This window comes from Haliotis rubra, unplaced genomic scaffold (genome assembly GCF_003918875.1).
Source record: "Haliotis rubra isolate DU_JTF1 unplaced genomic scaffold, ASM391887v1 Scf1364, whole genome shotgun sequence".
Taxonomy (NCBI): Eukaryota; Metazoa; Mollusca; class Gastropoda; order Lepetellida; family Haliotidae; genus Haliotis; species Haliotis rubra.
The window spans coordinates 93,807-101,326 of NW_025765297.1; the positions used below are offsets into that span (position 1 = coordinate 93,807).

The 7,520-nt window shown below is 43.8% G+C and overlaps 1 long non-coding RNA gene across 1 annotated transcript in view; it reads right to left on the reverse strand.

Moving 5' to 3' along the window:
• LOC124268138 overlaps positions 1-7,222 on the reverse strand; it is a 15,299-nt gene extending 8,077 nt beyond the window's left edge. Inside the window, exon 1 of the long non-coding RNA XR_006896213.1 lies at positions 7,141-7,222. This is a non-coding gene — a long non-coding RNA (uncharacterized LOC124268138). The remainder of the gene's footprint in view (positions 1-7,140) is intronic.
• Between the last annotated feature and the right edge of the window lie 298 nt (positions 7,223-7,520).

Below are 7,520 nucleotides of genomic sequence, written 5' to 3' on the forward strand. Positions count from 1 at the left end.
CCGAGCAGACCCCACCCCAACAACTGGAGAGGAAACCCCAGGAGGTGAACCCTCCACAGTCACTACAGGCAGAAGAATCCTAAGAGAGTAGCTGCCGGTAAAAGCGGTGATGTGTAACCAACATAAAATTATTAAGGTGACCCACCTCGTCTGGATTATTGTTGGTTGTATCGCGCACTGCTGCCGTGGCTATCTCGTGGTTATATACACAACGCAGTGAGGGAAACCCTACGCCCCCGGAATTAAAGGTCAACCCACATATCATGCAATAAAATATATATTTTTATATCATATACATAATGTCTGAGGGGAAAACGTTCGTCAACGACGCATACCACGCCACAGTGGTCGCCAGTCTAGCCGTAGGGTACGCTCGGTTGACCAAAATGGTGCTTAAACAACCAACTATCAAGCTAGATTTCAACCTGCAGGATATGGGTATGCTCATAATGAACCTTGGTATGGCGATGGCCACAAAAGACATCCTAGTAAAACAAGGGATAATACCTGAGAGATATTATGAAATAAATATAGGATGGCCACGATAGCTATGATGGTCGGTGGGGCGTTAGTGAATGCCCTGGCATTTTCGGGAGTAATTTCCTCTTCTCGAAACTACGAGAGTCACACGCGGCTGAAATACAGGAAGAAAGAAAACGGCACGATCTAAGCTATTGAGAAATTACAAACAGCACAGACTGATGCGCTAAAAAACGCCTCCAGAGGATCGATTACATTAACGAACAACTCAGGCGTGAAAACCCATGCCGTTCAAACATTCCACGATGTCATTGGCCTTAGCGAGAGAATACTTCTTATTAACTGGTAAACGATTGGAGCCACTACAGAAGCCAACACTCGCTCAGTACTACACACACCATCCAAGGGACAAATGGACCGTGAACTGACTTTCATAGCGCTGGGTATAGCGGCGACTGCTTTGGTTGTGAAACAATTAGACTAATACACATATAAAGTATGCTAAACATGTATCGATGTGAATATATACTTATGGGGAAGACCCGAGACGTAGGTAGGAATGCGGGACTCATGGGTACTGTTGTTTCCACATGGGAAGTCCCAACTACTGCTGTGTTCTGTGTGTGGTATAGGGGTCAAAGGACACTACTGTTTATGTAAAGCACACGGAGCGAACGTAGTCAGGCATCGTCTAATCTACGAATAAAAAGGAATACATAACAGAACGGAGACGGCTTCTCAAAATAGACCCCAATTAGAGATTATTACACACTTACGTATAGCTATGTTTGTGGACCTTGATCCCAGTGACATCGAATCTCGGGTAAAAAACATACTCAAAGATAAACTGAACTTACGGAGACGCTTCAGATTTCAGGTAATATTGAAAATGGTATGGATTAAAGAGGGTGTTAAGTATACTCGTCCCTTCGTATGTGGGAGGACCATCACGACTCAACACCAGATAGATTGTTTTACAAGTATATCGGAATACATAATCAATTTCAAGGAATGCGAGTACTGGATCGAAACAGCCCATCTAAAAATAGTTGATATAACACCTTATCATTTTTTACCTTTACGGCGGTCCAATTAGACATTAGTTATTATGTGTGTACACAATGACTACTATACAGTTCGTACGCACTGAGCGCGCTGTAGGTAAGTATTTAAGAGGCTGGCGCATGCATGTTAATAGGAACATAGATGTCGCAGATATTAAGCCACTGATAGATGATAAAATAAAACAGGAACTAGCCAGTCTGGGAAGTATCAAATTTCAAATCACAGTTAAAATGACACTCGAGAAGAATTTGGGGATGTCACCGAATACGTTCAGCCTTACTTCGAGGTAAACAAGAGGTCGTGACCCAGATAGAGACTATAAACGCATCGATCGATACTAGTTTTCAGCAGATACAGGAATACCTAGAACGCTACACACACTTGGGATCTGGGTGGGCTGTAGATAAAATCGATAATGTCTATCTAGACATAGCTAACTACGTGCCGTTCAGAGGTGGGTCATACCTAGGAACTTGCCTCCCTACTATAAGAAAAACAGGCCATAGTCAATGTCAAGAATAGAGGAAACGATTGCTTGAGATTAGCTATCAGATCAGCCTTGTTTCCAGCTGACACTCATTCAGACAGGCTTTCTAGCTATCCCCAAGACGATGGACTCAACTGGGATGGTATAGATGAACCAACCACCATATCTCAGATCACTAAAGTAGAAAAACAGAATAATCTAGCTATAAATGTCTTTGGACACGAAGACAATACAACAATAATACACAGGCTCAGCTCGTTGGTGGGGAAACGTGTTATCAATATATTCATGATCCAACGAGGTGAAAAGTATCACTACACGTGGATAAAACATTTCAGTCGGTTGTTGCACGATCAGTCGAAACACGATGGGAAAAAACACTTTTGTATGCGATGTCTGCGCGGTTTCAGCCGAGCTGATTTATTAGAATCCCACCAGGAGTATTGCCAAGGTGTGGGGCAGACAGCCATACGCGTTGATATGCCTAATGAAGGTGACAATATCCTAAAATTCGACAACCACAAGAACCAAATGTCCGTGCCTTATATCATATACGCCGACTTTGAGGCCTTGGTCAAACCTATTAAGGTTGTTGGGGATACTCCCACAGGCGGGGTTGTTGGGGGTACCCCAACCACACTCAAAAGACAAGAGCATGAAGCATGTGGATTTGGATACATAGTCGTCCGTTGTGACGGTGAAACGAAATCTCCCGTAGTATACAGGGGTCCTAACGCGGTTGAAAGGTTTCTAAAGTGTTTGCAGGAGGAAGAAGAAATTATTAGGAACGTGTTGTATAGAATCGCTCCCATGCGTATGACCCAAGCCGACAGGTTAGCTCACTCCCGTAGCATTAACTGTCACGTGTGTGACTCACCACTGAACGGTGATTCGGTGAGAGATCACTGTCACATAACTGGTAAGTAAGTAGAGCCGCTCACAACGCGTGTAACCTTAAACTTAGAATCAACCATAAGACAATAAACATCCCCGTTGTCTTTCACAACTTAAGAGGGTACGACTCACACTTGATCATGCAGGCCATCGCGAAAATCGATGGTAATATAACGTGCATTCCCAACAACATGGAGAAATATCTCTCTTTCAGCTTAGACGGACTTAGGTTCATTGACTCGTGTCAATTTCTATTGTCGTCACTAGCAAGCCTGATTAAAGCCAACGATACCTTCCTATCACCGATCGATACACAGACGCCGAGACTAGATCCCTGCTTATGAGGAAGGGTGTGTACCCCTATGAGTACATGGATAGTTGGACTAAGTTCACCGAGACCAGACTACCCCCATCAGAGAATTTTACAGCAATCTGACCGACTCGAAATATCCGAAGACGATTACTCGTACGCTATTAATGTATGGAATAAACTTGGTTGTAAAACCTGGGTGACTATCACGATCTGTACTTGAAGATGGATGTACTACTACTATTAGCCGACGTATTTGAGACATTTAGGCGGACATGTATCAAGCAGTATAAACTAGATCCGGCATGGTATTACACCAGCCCAGGTCTGTCGTGGGATGCCTTGCTTAAAAAAGACCGGAGTTAAGTTGGAATTGCTTACTGATTATGACATGCACCTGTTCATTGAGAAAGGTTTGCGAGGTGGGATCTCCATGGCAACCAAACGATACGCTAAAGCAAATAATAATCAATACGTGAATGGCTACGACCCTAGCAAACCAACCAATCACATTCTCTACCTCGACGCAAATAACCTGTACGGATGGGCTATGAGTCAGTATCTACCCACAGGGGGATTCGAATGGGTATCATCCGATTTCGATATTATGAGCATCACGCCGGATTCGAACAAAGGTTATATCCTCGAAGTTGACTTGGAGTATCCCAAGGCATTACACACATCACACAACAGCTACCACCTGGCTCCAGAACGTATGAGGGTTAACCCAGACTGGATGTCTGAATACCAACATAACTTGTTAGATAGGCGGGTGACGGGCGTTGAAAAACTCGTGCCTAACTTAATGAACAAGACCAAGGTACATCGTACACTATCGCAAACCTGCAGCTATACCTGTCGTTGGGTATGAAACTGACCAAAATACACAGAGTGCTCAGTATTCAACCAAAGTCCTTGGATGGAGCCTTTATATCAGAATGAACACAGACCTGCGGCTGGCCACCAGTGATTTTGAGAAAAACTTGTATAAGCTCATGAACAACTCGGTATTCGGTAAGACGATGGAGAACCTGCGAAAACGGGTGGATGTAAAGCTGGTTCGGTCGAATGAGGAAGACAAGCTAAGGAAGCTGATCGCTAGTCCGACATTTAACCGTAGCAAGATATTCACCGATGATTTAGTTGCCCTACACATGAAGAAAAATCACATAAAATTCAACCGGCCTGTTTACGTGGGGATGAGCATTCTCGACCTGTCCAAACACCTGATGTATGACTTTTACTACAACGAGCTGAAGAAACAGTACGACGACAGGTGTGAAGTGCTGTACACTGACACGGATTCCCTGTTGCTAAATATACACACCGAGGACGTGTACGATGACATGAAAAAAACACATACACCTGTACGACACCAGTGACTACCCCAAGGATCATGCCCTACACGGCACGGTAAATAAAAAAGTCCTCGGCAAGAGTGTGCCGGCACGCCCATTGCTGTACATCGGTTTAAGACCTAAGATGTATTCCATACTAAAGGCCGACAATGGTGAGATCCGGAAGGCTAAGGGTGTTAAGAAGTACGTTGTTAAACAACACATCAAACACGCTATATTCAAGGAATCCCTGTTCAAAACCCGTACCTTTAAACATAAAATGAACACACTTAGAAGTGATGGACATAAGATATACGGACTGACAATAAACAAGACGTCCCTATCGCCTATGGATACTAAACGTTGGATAGCTATTGATGGGATAAACACGTACGCGTACGGGCATGAGAAAATTGAACCAAGAACATAGATATAAATAAATACCCTGTCGGGGCGACATGTCACGGAACCAAAAAAAATTTGAGGCTATTTACTATAGTCCGCGTGGGTACTGGAAAGGAGCTAGCGCTGTAGATAAGCTGACTAAAATGGCGCCGAGTAGTACCCCGAGGAGGCCAAAACATGGCTTGAAAAACAAGCACTTTGGCAGATATATTTACCACCACCACGCTATGTACCTAGAAGGAAGTTTGGTATTAATATGACTAATAGTGTTCACCAAGCAGACCTACTGTTCCTACCCCACGATAAGAGATACAAGTATGCTTTAACTGTAGTCGACGTAGCCAGTCGCTACAAGGAAGCTGAACCATTGACCACGAAAGACTCGGCCCAGGTTGCCCGCGGATTCGAACGCATATACAAACGCAGTCCGCTGACGTGGCCTACTGTATTGCAAGTTGACCCAGGAGGGAATTCATGGGTGTCGTGTCACACCTGATGGATAAACACGATACAAAGGTCAGGCGTGGTGCTGCCGGGGCTCATCGCAGTCAAGCTATAGTTGAGAGAGATTCAATAAGACTTTGGCTGAACGTTTATTCGGTATCAGTATGCGAGAGAAATGACCAACCTGGAAAAACGATCGACTGAATGGGTCAAAAGGTTACCTAAGGTGGTGTCGGCAATCAACCATGAAGTTACTCGGCTCACTGGCAAGAAACCGGCAGACGCTATCAAACTAAAATCAGTGATAGCTGAACCGGCTGCTCCTTTGCGTGGGAAGGAGAAACAGATACCAGACAGGGCCCTAGTGAGATATTTATACGAGCCTGGGGAACACGAGGGGGATACTCGGAAACGAGCTACTGACCCAATATGGTCAGTCAAAACTTACAACATAGATAAAGTGGATATGAAAGCCGACGAACCTACCTTGTACTACTTAATGGATGGGCCAGGCAGAGGGTTTGTAAAAGAAGAATTATTAATCGTACCGTATGACACAATGCTACCTCCCGTCAACACGACATAGAGGCTATTTGATCAAACAAATGTTTTCATAGCTTGATCCAACTAAAGCATTATTTAGGAAATAAGGCTTTCTGTATAGGTAATGACAGTAAGAATAAGGTATCCGACTAAAGCTTTATCTATGTAATAAAGCTTTGGCTACCCTGGTCCCGGACTGTCGTTACCCATACTACTTCCTTGCCAAACACTCCTGTGTCCCATAACTTCATTTCATCCTCGAAGACAGGTTCTGCTCGTTTTATGTTTATTTCTATTCCGTTACGATTAGGTTCTTTCATTTTAGCGTCGAGTGTTGCTCTGAAGCTTGCAAACGTGGGTACTTTGTCATCAAAAACGTTCTAATCAAATCGTTTATATTCGTCTCTCAGGAAACGCCAAATACCACCACATCTCTTCGCGAACACCTCTGCCATTATTTTCTCGGCAGATAATCAAGACTTGATATCTCTAGCATTAGTGTTATATAATTGTAAGACAGTTTCCCACATGAAGCTTAAATATTATCGGCACTGTTAAACCGAAGTACTTGATGCCAATCAATTTTCTTATTTCAGCTACTTTCTTCGGACAAGGTGTGTACTTTGCCGTGGGTGCAAGCATCTCTTCTATGGACATGTACTCTCCTCCAGACACCCATGGAATCAAATATGTCTACAGGGCTCGGGTCCTGACGGGCAGATACACCAAGGGCGATGCTACTATGAGGGACCCTCCCCGTGTTGACCCTACTCGCTCTGTCAGGTTTACCTCAACCACAAATCACACTTCACGACCATCGCTGTTCTGCATCTATCGGGATACACATTCCTACCCAGAGTACCTGATCTCTTTCCAGCTGTCACTGCCTCAAACATCATAGATCAGAACTCCGGACAGCGTCAGAAGGGCAGCTTTGATCATAGACTTGAGGACCTGCTTGTTTAACAAATATTGTTTTCTACGTTCATGTCCAAGTCTTTCAAAGCAAATGGTAGCCACTATAACCTGCTTTGACTTCATAATCACTACTAAACATTATTAGAAGGCGATATTTGTAATAGTTCGAATTCTGTAAATTGTTTGTGGAGAAATGGGCGCTTATAGGTACTTGTGTTCATAAACTGTCTATTACAAGTCAGTTTGGGTATATGGACAAGTAGTAGGAGTAATAGCGGTACGGGATCAAGTCCAACAAAAGCCTCTGCAAAGCCTTATTTCACAAATAAGGCTTTTGTCACGCCCTTAGATCTCGCCACCATTGTATCTACTACTTTTGAGCCCCCGTTAATTTCCCGCCCACACGTGGCACTACTGTGCCGCTATGCCACGTTGACCTCGATGAAACAGTTTAATGTGAATCGCCTATGATCTCTTTGGTGTTCGTAATAAAGGCTTGCTGGGCTTTTCGTACTCCCTGTTCTATGTACTTTTTTTTCTCGTCCTCGCTGATAGCAGACTTACGAGACTTGGATCGAATCTCTTGTTTCATTTTGTTATATTTTGTGAGTTCAGAGAGGATTGAACGAAACTCCTC